At 43.9% G+C, this 13,641-nt stretch overlaps 2 long non-coding RNA genes across 2 annotated transcripts in view; one reads left to right on the top strand and one right to left on the bottom strand.

Annotated features, from left to right (window-relative positions):
• Positions 1-4,080, top strand: part of LOC115655559 — a 37,685-nt gene extending 33,605 nt beyond the window's left edge. The window contains exon 5 of the long non-coding RNA XR_004001413.1: positions 2,019-4,080. This is a non-coding gene — a long non-coding RNA (uncharacterized LOC115655559). The remainder of the gene's footprint in view (positions 1-2,018) is intronic.
• The window catches only part of LOC115655558, a 74,913-nt gene that overhangs the window by 39,585 nt on the left and 21,687 nt on the right, over positions 1-13,641 (bottom strand). The window lies entirely within an intron of this gene.

Genomic DNA, 13,641 nt, shown 5'->3' with positions numbered 1-13,641 from the left:
CCTCAGGCCAAAAGTTTGCCTGTCCCTGTTCTAGAGACATACTGAAAGTTTTCCCCTTTAGTCTTCTTGATTTCAAGATCTGAAGTTGGCCCATTACCATTTCTTTCTTTGTGATGTTTTGAATAGATTTGTGGGCGGTAGGTATTAAAGGACAGAGCAGGCTAAGCCACCCCTGACCCAGGCTGTGGCCCCACCCATGTTCCCCCAGGAGGCTTCGCCCTCCCTTCCCCTCTACCCTGAAGCCAGCTCAGGCTGCCAGAGATGGCACTTAGACCAGCAGCCGGGCCTGGTGCTTGGGGAAGCCAACAGCTCAGCCGGGCGCGTAGGCTGGTGCAGCACTTGGGGAGGGGAGGGGGTTGGCAACTTGGCTGGGCACTGGGGCCATCCTGGCACTTGAGGGGGCCAGCGGCTTGCCCTAACGCTGGGGTCGAGGGCCAGCGGCTCAGCCTGGCACTGTGGTGGGGGGCAATCACTGTGGCAGGGATGGGTGGGCCAGGGCTCCTCTGGTCACAGGAGCGTGTATCTCGAGGCTTCTCTGGTCAAGGGGGGGACATTGGGGCTTTGGTGTGCAGGGGAGGCAGAGCATCACACAGAAGGAGTGGGGTAAGCGGGCTAGCCTCCCCGAAGGGAGGGTTCACCCCTCACCTATGAATAGACTAATACAACTTTGCACCTTCCCTCCAAAGATACTGAAGATATTTACAAAAATACAAACCCTATTGACTTATTAAGCTTTACAACACCTTGCTCTGGTAAAGATGTATTATTATGCCCATTTTGCTGATGGGAAAACTGGGAAGTGAACTGACTTGCTTGGACCACCAGGAATGAAACCACGGTCTCATGGCTTTTAGTCCTCTACCTTAAACATAAGATAATCCTTCTTCTTAAGAAGGCTAATTACCAGCTGCTCTGCATTTAACCACGTCCATCATATTTTGCAGCAAATGGGTAGTCAAAAAGCTTTGAGATCTTTAGGCAGGGGCTGTTATGTTCTGTGTTTGTATAGTGCCCAGAAGCATGGGGCATTTAGTGCTACTGCATTAAAACTGTATAATAATAATAGCCATAGGGCTAAATTCAAATCTACTGACACATGAGGGTTCAGTTTGCACCTTTCTGATCCCAAAGGGATAGCTGCACTGCATGGGAGATATACATGGGGAATCAGTGGCGGCAATTCTGCTCCTTCCCTCCCCTGGGAATTACAGCAGGAAGAGCAGCTTTAGAATCTGATGATGGCTGCTATAGAAATGTTCGGATATGGTAGAACTGAGATCTTTGCATTCTAAGTTCCACATTGTCTTTTGGATCAGTGGTTTGTGGTCATTAAAGGTCACTCTGTGCGCTTCAGAAGAGTGACAATGTGTAGCCTCCCGCATTCTGATTAAATTACAGGTCCAGAAACTTTTATACATTTATTGCATTCTGCTTATACAAAAAAAGTCTGCAGTTTCAATTGCATATGTGTATTTTTCACTTGCTATCACAAACTGCTGTATAGCTTCATCATTCGTTGTTAAACAGCAGCCACGTTTCTGCCCAGAAGTGGTTGCATTTCAGAAGTGGAGGAAATCATTGCTGTATCTACGGTATGGTCAACATTTTCAGAAGTGGTCACTAACATTGGGTGCCTAGTATGAAATATCTAACAGCAGCCTAAGTGGTTTACCAAGGTCAAACAGGCTATCCATGGCAGAGCCAGGATTAGTAGCCAGGTCTGTGGAATCCAAATCCTATGGACTATCCTTCTTCAAGTCCATTTTTCTCTTGGTTGGTGCAAGATTGTTCTCTAATTTTTCCAAGAAGCATAAATATAGATTCCCATAGAAAAGTTTTTATAGGGTCCATAATCTTTGGGTATTTCATCTAGTTTCATAGACTGCAGGCTCTTACAACCTCAGATTTCATAGGATAATAGCATTAGCTGGAATCACAGCTGTCCCAGTCATAGAGGCAATTGCCTAGAGCAGCACCATGTTCATTCAGTGACTGTTTAATATATGAATTGGTTGCAGGGCTCAGAATGGTGAACAGTTGCCAGTTTGCTCAAGAACAACAAAAACCTTGTAGATGGTGCTGATGGTTTAAGACAATCAAGCTGTTTGACGCTGCCAGTATTGAGCTCCCCTACTCCCCCTTTGAAAAGAAGATGCTCCTTTCTGCTAGTTTTAACGCAACTCTACTGGCTACTATGACGTGAAAGGAATAGTCATGGACATCTGTGTCTCCTCAGATGGTAATGACCTTAGAACAAGTGTGGTCTTTGGCTACACGTGCATATTTCCTGTTAACGTCAACGGGAGCCATGCATGCATGTGTCTAACGGCACCATTTGACCTCTTATATTAGCCACAGGGATTTCAAGCCACTTTGCAAACTGCTTGGGCGAACTACTACATTAAGTAGCTTTTAGCCTCAGTGATCAGCAGGACTTTGGCAACCCTATGACTGATGCACCTGAAAGATTTCTGATATGCAGAAGGGCTTAAGAGAATACTAGGGAGAAGGCAATAACAATTAAGTTAATTAATTAACTTAATCTAATTAAGTTAGCAAAGTGCCTTGGAGAAAAGTTCCTTACTTCAATGGTGCCATGACATTTCCGACCCATTGTAAGTAATAGCAGCAGGGGGATTACAAGGAATGAATATAGGGAATTTACTCTGTCAGAAGAGAAAAGAAATGTGTGGAATTTAAATGTGTGATTTCTTCCTTACAACTAAATCATGTCAGTTCGGAAGACTTACTAAACATTCTTAGCCACTAAAGTGTCTTTATTTTGACAGCTGAGGAGGTAAATCATCCTCCTAAACATGGTAGAAAACCCCACTGGCCAAGCATGTTTAATTTAATTATTACTATTAGTTGTATTCCTGTATCACCTAGGAGCTTTAACTATATACAAGACCCTGCTGAATTCCCTGCCTCCAGTACAAATGTAAATGCATTATTCCTATTGACATAATGTGCTTGGCACTGAAAAAAGATGTCTTTCTCATTTATTTCCATCCTCCAAGCTCTAGGCTTTGAGGCTTTGAGGTTTATGTGTGATAAATTGTTCTTCCTTAGAGAAAACTTTTCAATATACTGCCTGTTTAATAATATTAATCCTTCCACTCAAGGCACGTTTCATCCAACCATTAATTAAGCTCTGCAATATCCCTGAAAATAATATATTAGTATACCCATTTCACAAATAGTTAAATTGAGGCCCCCAAGAAATTAAGTGACTTACCAAAGTCATAATGCAAATTAGTGGCAGAGTTGGGAACAGAACTCATGGATCCTGAGTCTGACTCCTATTTGCCTGCTCTATGCACTGGACAATACTCATTCCCTTGTCTAAACACTGAAATGGTGTAGTTGCCTTGAATTTCCCATCTCAATTAGATATGACTAGTGCCAGAAACATCTGCCCTTTCTATGATGGCTTCAGGAAAGAATTTCTGAAAAGCTAATTTATCTTGAATTGAAAGCCTGTGAGGCTATAATATTTGTTTAGGAAAGAATTTCAGGAGTAGACAGAATCCAAAGATGCTGCATTATTAATGATCGTTCATTTTTAATTTGGCCTGCCCACCCATTACTAACCATAACTGGTAGCACTCTTCATCTTAACTAACCATGTTATGAATGACAACCTGAAGAGCATGTTAAAAGAACGTAACCTCATATAACCTGACACTGTGAATACTAGAGTTGACCCTGAACCAAAACCTTGGATCCAAACACTTGGGGACTTTGGATCTACAGACTCATCTCTAGTGAGTGATACTTCCAGAGTTAAAATAAGAAAGTTGTACCAAATAATAGCCCTTTCCATTTGTGTATTTTTCCTTTGACTCTGGGGAAAAAAAAATCAAAACTGACCAAACTATTGTGGAAGTTTTCTGATCCATTCTGGCTGCTGAGAAGCCTGGGGAAGTCAAGGTAACACAATGACATATTGTGTGGTGTCCCCTCCCATCTTCTGCTTCTGTCCCTCACTCCAGGAAGAATATAAGAAAATAACATAAGGATGGTCACACTGGATCAGACCAATGATCCATCTAACCCAGTATCCTATCTTTTGTCAGTTGCCAGTGCCAAATGCTTTGGAGGAAGTGAACAGAACAGGGAAATTTATCTAGTGATCCATCCCCTGTCGTCCAGTCTCAGCTTCTAGCAATCAGAGGTTTATAGACACCCAGAGCATGGGGTTGCATCTCTGACCATCTTGGCTAATAGCCATTGATGGGCCTATCCTCCATCTAATTCTTTTTTGAACTTAGCTATACTTTTGGCTTTCTACTGCTATGAGCTACTTCTTTAGCTCAAGTGGTAGAAGCCCATGCTTTTAGTACTGAAGACTTAATGATGATGAACCATGATATGGGTAATTATAAAGGTAACCTTGTAGCAAAGCATTTACTCCCCCAATCTCCTTACCAGAGAGAATCCCCCTGCTCTACTGGTGGTGAGAAAGTTGGTAACCTGGGTGGGGAGATCTCTTTCCCTCTGGTGGTAGACAGGACCAAAGCAGGAGACAAGGCTGGCCCAGGAATTGCAAAGCTTGCATTGGGTCATGGGTCCCCAGGTGGCCTCTAGTTTTGCTTGTTCTTGAGATTGGTCCTAAAAAAAAATGAGTGTCTAAAGAGGCTTTTAGAATAGTTGTCTGTGCCCATTTCCTCCCATTCAGTATCAAATAATGAATTCTGGCTTCTCGCTCCTGTTGGCCTCACTTCCTCCTTGCTACTGTTAGACACCATTAGGCAGGCTTGGGGATCTGTGCTCTATGACTTTCATTTGACCTTCACTGCATTTGCTAATGCCAGCGTGCTATATCCAAGCTGCTATGTGAAATACTAAGCCGTTTGTAGGTATGACATTATAAGGAGGAAAAACTACTTTCTTTTTTGTTTGGATAAAGAATAATAACTGGTTCTCTCTTTCCCTCTGGCTCGTGCTATTAATAAAATGCATTTGAGAAATATACAACTATCTAACACGTGTGGAGCTCATCAACACAACTGATCCCTGGTTAGAATACTTTCCATGATGTGTGTCCCCATATAGCCCATCTTTCATGAACATGTGACCCAGAAGAATGTGTCATCAAGCAGTGACCAGACTGATGACAAAAATTCAAGGGAAACTGAAGCAACTTTGCCTCTTTCACTGCACTGAGCTTACTGCTAACGCTCTGTAAGTTACTGTAACATTAAAGGGATTTTGGCAGCTCAGATTTACTCTAGTTTTACATTTGGTAAAATAGGCTTTTTATAAAATCTAAGATCCTTCCACAGCTTACCAAAAAAAAAATCTAAAAGACTAGGCTTTTTAAATAAATAATCATTCCTTTGCAGTGTTTGAAAGCCAAAGTTGCATCTTTAAGACACTCTAAACGAAAATGACTATTAATGTAAAACTGACATCACTGATTTGATTTTTTTTCATTGTACAAACTGAGAGAAATGCAAAAAAAATAAAATAAACCAGGCATGAAAGAGAACAGTATGCTGGATTTTTAAAATTCCTCCACTATTCATAATCAAGTGTGTTGTCAGAAATACAAAGTAACAAAGGTGTTTGGTTGTGAGGTGTGCTTTTTAATTCGCCAGTCTCATTTTAAGTCTAATGTAAACATTTCAGATCAGGGACGTTCAGACAAAGATGAAACTCCATGAATAAATTGTTTTGTCTAGAATAGAAGACTCGAGAAAGAAAGAGTTCAAGAAGACCACTGAAGTCATCCAAGCCATCATCTTGCCAATGCAAGATTATTCCGTATGGGATATTTGCTAGAGTTTTACCCAGTTTAGTTTTAAATGGCTGCAGTGATGAAGCTAGATATAGAAGCTGTTCCATTCCCTGCTGTGCATGAAATGTCCTCCCAATCTCTGTGCACCATATCCTTCTAAAACCTTACCTCTTCCTTATAGCCCACAAGTAGTGAGTTATCCTGTTTAAACAATGTAGCTATCAGGATATGTACCTACTAAATCAGATCTCATTATTGCTATAACCCTTACCCTATTCTCCCCTTTTGCCTTTTACTTTCCCTCACTGTGTTAGGTCTAAAATTAGGTTGTCAGTACTTCAGGGCAGATATCATGTTATGTGTTTTCTCATGTTATGTAAAGCATGTAATGGTTCCTCACTCTCCCGTGGGAAGGGAGGCCACTCAGTCCGGTCATGTCTGACGAGGACCAGAATCCGCAGGACCATCAGGAGCTCACAGTAGGGCTGGACGACCAATAGTAACTGACAGGCTTTAGCCTGGATTTGGGCGACTCAAGCTGCCAGCCCCTAAACAGAGTCTATACCAGGGATCAGCAACCTTTGGCATGCAGCCCATCAGGGAAATCCAGTGGCAGGCCAGGACAGTTTGTTTACTTGCAGCGTCTGCAGGTTCGGCTGATCGCAGCTCCCACTGGCTGCAGTTTGCCGCTCCAGGTCAATGGGGGTTGCGATCAGCCAAACCTGCAGACGCTGCAGGTAAACACACCATGCCTGCCCGCCAGTGGATTTCCCTGATGGGCTGCATGCCAAAGATTGCTGATCTCTAGTCTATACAAACAGTCTATCAGTGGACTGGGGCCTGGGCTTGATGAGGCTCAGAAGTCAGCAACAAAACAGTCCATAGGTGAGCTGGGACCTGGGCTTGAGGAGACTCAGGCTGTCAGCAAACAAAACAGTCTCAGGGCTGACTTTAGCCTGGGCAGAGCTTAGGGCGACCAGACAGCAAGTGTGAAAAATCGGGAAGGGAGTGGGCTGTAATAGGAGCCTATATGAGAAAAAGACCCAAAAATTGGAACTGTCCCTATAAAATTGGGACATCTGGTCACCCTAGCAGGGCTCAGGCAGCCAGCAAACAAAGTCTCTAAGAGAGCTGGTATGGTAGGCTCCTTCTTCAGGGCTAGAGCTCCCCTGCACAGTGTAGGGAATTGGCCACCCTGGGGGTAGGGCATGAGGACTCAGGCCCACCCTACTCTACTGTGTTCCAGCCCATGGCTCTGGCAGGGGCAGGATTGGCTGCCCCTGCGTCAGTGGGGATCTAGCCACAACACACCGACTGAGCCACACCTGGCTCTGCAGGTGGCTGCTCTGGGCCACTTCCTGTGGCATCCAGGCCTCTTCCAGCTCCTCGGGATACACAGCGGCAGGCACTCAGGACCAGTCCTTCTCGGTGTCTGGGGATCGGCACCAGCCAGGCATAGGTTGTGCTCTGGGATTCTGCAGAACAGGCGGAGTGTCCTTCTCCGCAGGCTTTTCCCCAACTGTTCTGCAGGGCTGGCCTTTTATACTCCTGGCCACTCCCCGGTACTTCCAGTGAGGGAGGCTCCGCACTCCAACGAGAGTGTAATGGTCCCTCACTCTCCAGCTCGGAAGTAGGCCACTTGGCCTCACTACAAGCACCTCACAGGGTTTTGTGCACCACACATTCACTCCATAGTCATAATAATATGAACTGAACAAGGGATGAGGCAGAGGAGGATAAATCATTCTGAAGGCCTTGATGCCAAGTTCTTTGGAATCCATGGCAAAACTCCCATTGAGGTCAATGGTGCAGGATCAGGTGATGTTACCATAGGATTTTTTAATATATTTATTTATGTATTTATTTGCAAAGATAAGAAAAACAGGCAACAAAAAGAGTTAGATTGAGTCACAGCAGAGACATGTACCTTCATGAGGGGAGATAAACCTATTTCACCAAGTGCAAATAATCTTCAAAAGATGATGGACTAATCTATGCTACATTTGTGTAGCTACTTTGATATGCAACACAGATTCATCCTCAGTTTCTTCAGCTTTTGGTCAGTGTTATCCCTTGTTTTACATAACAGCAGAAGAACATTACGTTAAGTAATAGAGTCCTAGTAAAATATCTTCAAAAAGCTTAAAGTAGACCTTCTTTGTATAAATATATTTCCTCCATATCTTCCCCACCAAAGCAGATCCAAAGGTATAGCAGATTTTTTTAGAACTAAAGTGGGAGAAAAGCTTGGTTTCAAAACAATCTACAAGGCTCTGAAAGTCAATTTAAAAGATGAGCGCCATTTACAACTCGGAGGCCCAGTTAGGGCATGGCTGCACTTGCAGATGTAGAGCGCTTTAGGTTAAACCAGCCTTCATAGAGCGCAGTAGGGAAAGCGCTGCAATCGGTCCACATTGACAGCTGTGAGCGCACTGGCGTGGCCACATTAGTAGCTCTTGCAATGGCTACAGAGAGCAGTGCATTGTGGTAGCTATCTTGGCATGCAAGTGGCTGCAATGTGCTTTTCAAATGGAGGGGTTGGGGAGGAGTGTGATAGGGAGTGTGTTGTGTATCTGGGGGGGAGAGAGTGGGGTTTTGGGGGGCTGAGAGCATGTCAGCCTGCTGTCTTGTAAGTTCAGACAGCAGCAGACTCCCTTGCCCCCCTGCCTCTCTCTCTCACACACAGCATTCCACAGTAATGGTTGCTTTGTCTCGGAGCAGATAAGCATGCCGGATGTCAGAAACGAAGCTTTCAAAGGGCATATCCGCATGAGGCATTGTCCTTCAGGATAGGTTACAGATCCTTGATGACAATAGAATGCCACTAGTCATCACCTTCAGCCCCCAACTAAAACCTCTCCAGCACATCATCAAGGATCTACAACCTATCCTGAAGGATGATCTCTCACTCTCACAGATCTTGGGAGACAGGCCAGTCCTCGCTTACAGACAGCCCCCTAACCTGAAGCAAATACTCACCAGCAACCACATGCCACACAACAAAAACACTAATCCAGGAACCTAACCTTGCAACAAAGTCTGTTGCCAACTCTGTCCACATATATATTCAAGGGACACCATCATAGGACCTAATCACATCAGCCACACCATGAAAGGCTCGTTCACCTGCACATCTACCAATGTGATATATGCCATCATGTGCCAGCAATGTCCCTCTGCCACGTACACTATGAAGATGCAATCATGCAAGATCTCTGCCCTTCAGATTCAGAAAGATTGTTAACAAAATAGCTCAATAAATAGGAAAGCATGAAGGCTGTGACAGACTGGGGACATGACTGTCAAACCGGGAACTCTGTTTTGTTTCAGGGTCTCTACTTTATATTGTAATCTGTAGTTTGCAGTGTGATCTTGATGCTAAATAGCAACCTCTTTTGTAGATTGGAGCATCATTTTGTAGCAGAGGCTTGTCACCTAGTGGAAAGACTATGTCTAACAAGCTATGACAGAGCAATCAGGGGTCATCAATAGTGAATTACCTTAATCTATTGGAACAATGGGGTTTCTAGCAATAGGGCCACTGACTTTGAATTACTTTCCACACAAAAAACAGACAGGAGATGGGGGCTGGAGCCCAGAACTTCCAGGGCTGAAGCTCTTTGGACAAAGGATGACAGAGCCTGTTTTAAAAGAGGGCTGCTCCTCTAAGCGAGGGCCAGACCACTGCCACGTGCAAGACGACCAGACTGTCTAAGGAAGGCAGGAAAGGCTTCCTAGCCTGAGGACACTAACCAAACCCAGGACTCAAAGGTGGGGTGAGATCAGACTCCAGAGGTTACATTAAGGATTTTATTGTTTTTCATAGATCTGTAACACTCTAGAGCTTTCAAGATTAAAGTTCCTGTAGCCTCTGCTAGCCTGTGTTTCTTGCTTGCCTTCCGTGTGCTCCCTGAAAGGGTTAATCAGGATGTCCAGAGCACCCACAGTAAGGTGAAACTCTGCGGGACCATATATAAGTGATTTGTAGGAGGACTAGGGGGCTAGTTTGAGGGCCCAAGATAGTCTCACTGAAGGGTTCTGCTGCCCAAGAAAGGCATCAGATACAGGGTCTGCACCTGAGACTGTTCCTGAGGAACCCAGAACTAGGAACAATGATCATTCATTATCTAGATCCCAGGGGCTTGCAAGCACATGGAATTCAGTGGTTGGGTCCACTCTCAACAGGCTGGTATCCATCCAGACAGAGGGACAGGGACAGGAAAGGAAGTATTTCTTCACACAATGCACAGTCAACCTGTAGAACTCCCTGCTAGAGGATGTTGTGAAGGCCAAGACCATAACAGGGATCAAAAAAGAACTAGATAAATTCATGGAGGATAGGTCCATCAATGGCTATTAGCCAGGATGGGCAGGAATGGTGTCCCTAGCTTTTATTTGCCAGAAGCTGGGAATGAGCGACAGGGGATGATGATTACTTGTTCTGTTCATTCCCTTTGGGGCACCTGGCACTGGCCATTGTCGGAAGACACGATACTGGGTTAGATGGATCCTTGGTCTGACCCAGTAGGGCCATTCTTATGTTCTTAGGCTGTGATTATAGTAATTGAGGATTTTGTGTTGAATGAGAGAAAGATACAATACACATAGAAAAGACTCTTGCCTTTTTATGCTATCTTTTCTGATGTTTTTGCTATGTCCCCAGTTACTGAGGGCTCCTTTGATCAAAATTCTGACTGATCAAAATTCGGACTGGCCTGTCTCCCAAGATCAAATTCAGTAATTAAGTTCATGACTATGAGCTTTATTGTGTCTACACTGCATGGGTATCCACCCAGTACTCCGACTAAACCCCCAAAATTGTGTCCGAATATACAGTTGATTCACTGTAAAACATAGGAAGAATTCCCTGGGGTGCAAAGTGTTTTTAGTTTTTTCCAAACTCTTGATCAGAAAACTGAAGGCAATATCTCCAGGATCTTACCATGCATAAACTATTGCCCTATCCATTACCATGCAAAACCATTTGGCAATACTGGCCTATTGCACAGGTTTATACCTTCAGCTAAAGACTCTGTTTTTGATTAGGTTAGATGTCTGTCAGAATTCCCTGGTTTCTTTCATGCATGTAGTGCACATGTTTTTAGGGATGAGAAAATGGATTTGATTAAGTAGCAAATTGGTGCTCTCCCAGATGTCTAATAAATTGTACATTAATTTCCAGGTTGCAATATTACACAAACCAACTTTAAAATGAGGAATCCATTAGAGCTAATGAGGGAACATATGTTTGTTAGAACAAGTGTTCTAAATACCTATCCTGAAGAAAGATTAAATGCAATAGGTTGGACAGAGGAAAGGAAATGAGCTGGAGTGCTGATGAGAAGCACAGTAGGGAAAAGAACTCAAATACGTTCCTGATGGACTGTTTTTTCTAAATGGACACCGTATCCTAAATTCTCAATTACTGAGGGACAATCTTCACTCATGGATATATTTTGCTTTCTGCCACTAATTCTCTGTATTACCTTTTTCATTAGTAATGTATCCAAATAGTTGGATGTTAAATAGATATTTAACTATATTCTTAAAAAAAAAATGAGGAGTCCTTGTGGCATCTTGGAGAGTAACAAATTTATTTGGGCATAAGCTTTTGTGGCCTTATGCCTAAATAAATTTGTTAGTCTCTAAGGTGCCACAAGTACTCCTCACTGGTTTTGCTGATACAGACTAACACTGCTACCATTCTGAAATTCTGTATTCTTAAATTCATTCACCTAAGTTTGGGTTATTGCTGATTATGCATTATACACATCTTACGATTTTGTATTTGTGGATAATCTAAGCACTATACCGAGATGTACAAACACTCTTTTCTCAACCTGTATATTATATAATTTTAACATTAGCTTTAATAAACTTTTTATATCTTACACAACAGAGGTTTTCTCTACCTAGAAGTCTATCACTGTCATTTGCTGGGAATCACATGATTTTATTGATAACAGCCTTCTTCTGTTGTGTAAATAGCTGCGTCAGTTTCACTTTCTATTTCCCAGGCACTAATCCCAACGTGCTGCTGTGTGTTGCTTTTCAGCACTGCAATGGAAATTTTATGGACTAAATCCCACTAAGGTAAATAGGAATTTTTCCACTGACTTCAGTGGACACAGGATCAGACCCTACATCCATCCATCCATTTTTCTGAGGTGAAATTTTTTCCAAACAGTGTTTTAAAAACAAGCAAACATGAAAACATTTCTATTAATTGTTGTTAAACACCCAGAAACTACCCTTCTGGGCCTAACACAGTCCCCCTTAAAGTGCTGGGCTCACTTATCATGGACTGAAATCTCATTAATTGAATTAATGGTGGCATTGTTGGGAAAGAGGCTAATTAAATCTAATAATAAATTGCACTGCTAGCACCTTCTAGCTGAAGATTTAATTGTGCTAAGAATATGAAAGAATGGATTCATTTTAATTTTCTCCAAGAACATAATATTATTATTGTTGTTGATTCGCCTGTCTCCCAAGATCTGATTATTTGTATTGAGGAAGGTATATCATTTAGGGTGCTCTAGTACTTTGCTAGGAAAGTGTCATTAATTTGACAGCTGGGTATGCCTCAGGCTTTCTGCAAGATCTTCAGTAACTCCTGCTTCTGGTCAAATTGGATGTACCTGAAATACAGCTTCTCTCACTACACCTCTACCCCAATATAACACAACCCAATATAACACAGGTCCACAAAAAACATGGTAAAGCAGTGCTCTGGGGGGCGGGGCTGCACGCTCTGGTGGGTCAGCATGTCTGGATCCGACATGCTGATCTGAGTAGCGTGTTAAGGATGGGAGGCGGGTGGGCAAGTGGGGTGAGGCGGCGAATGGGGAAGAGATCGGCAGGCAGGAGGGAAGTGAGGAGGCAGGCGGGCAGGAAGACAATGAGCAGGAGAGCGGCAATCAGGCAGACGCGGGGAGGTGCGTTGGACAGACACTGAGGAGACTAGCGGGGACGTGAGAGGCGGGCAGCCAGGCGAGTACATGGGGTGAGGAGGCGAATGGTGGCTGGGCAGGTGGGAGCACTGTATGAACAGTGAGGAGACTAGTGGGGAGGCTGATTTGTCCCGGGCCCTGCACCTCTCTCGGGATGGCTCCGATACACTGCTCTGAGCGGCATGTTAAGGATGCCGGGCTGAGGCCTAGGGGTTGGATAAGGGGCAGAGGGTCTCGGGAGGCAGTCAGGGGACAAGGAGTGGGGGGGGAGGGGTTGGATGGGTCAGGCGTTCTCAGAATTTAGTCGGGGGGCAGGAAGTAGGTAGGGGTCAAATGGGGGCAGGGCCAGGCTGTTTGGGGAGGCACAGCCTTCCCTACCCGATATAACGCGGTTTCACCTATAACACGGTAAGATTTTTTGGCTCCCGAGGACCATGTCATATCAGGGTAGAGGTGTATATTTTGGCATTCCGTCTTCCAGTCCTCATCCCCAGTCAATGGAAACCACCCCACTGACCTTAGTGGTACTGGAATCAGACCTCTGGTCCCAGGGGGATTTCAGAAATAAACCCTGTACAATACTGAGAAAAAAGTTAAGCAAACATTTTTGAATTTGCTCAGTGTCTCACTGTCATTCTTTTGGGATCTTTGAAAGGGCCAGTATTGGATAGCTGTGTTTTAGCAGGTTATTACCTAATAGTAATTAATTATGAATGGCATTTTAAAGAAACTAAACAAGTTGGGGTGAAATCCTGGCACAACTGCAAGACTCCCACAGAGTTCAGTGGGGCCAGGGTATTACAGATGGTCTCTACCTTAAAGATTGGACAAACTACGGGCTGCAGCCATACGGCCATGGCTATTCCCAGTGACATCAGTGGGATTATTCACACTAGTGACCGCTACACTTGGCAGTACATGTTTACAGAATTGGGTCCTAAGTTA

This window comes from Gopherus evgoodei, chromosome 7 (genome assembly GCF_007399415.2).
Source record: "Gopherus evgoodei ecotype Sinaloan lineage chromosome 7, rGopEvg1_v1.p, whole genome shotgun sequence".
NCBI classification, from domain to species: Eukaryota; Metazoa; Chordata; order Testudines; family Testudinidae; genus Gopherus; species Gopherus evgoodei.
Note: the sequence above shows the minus strand (reverse complement) of the source record. Positions and strands in the feature narration are given on the sequence as shown.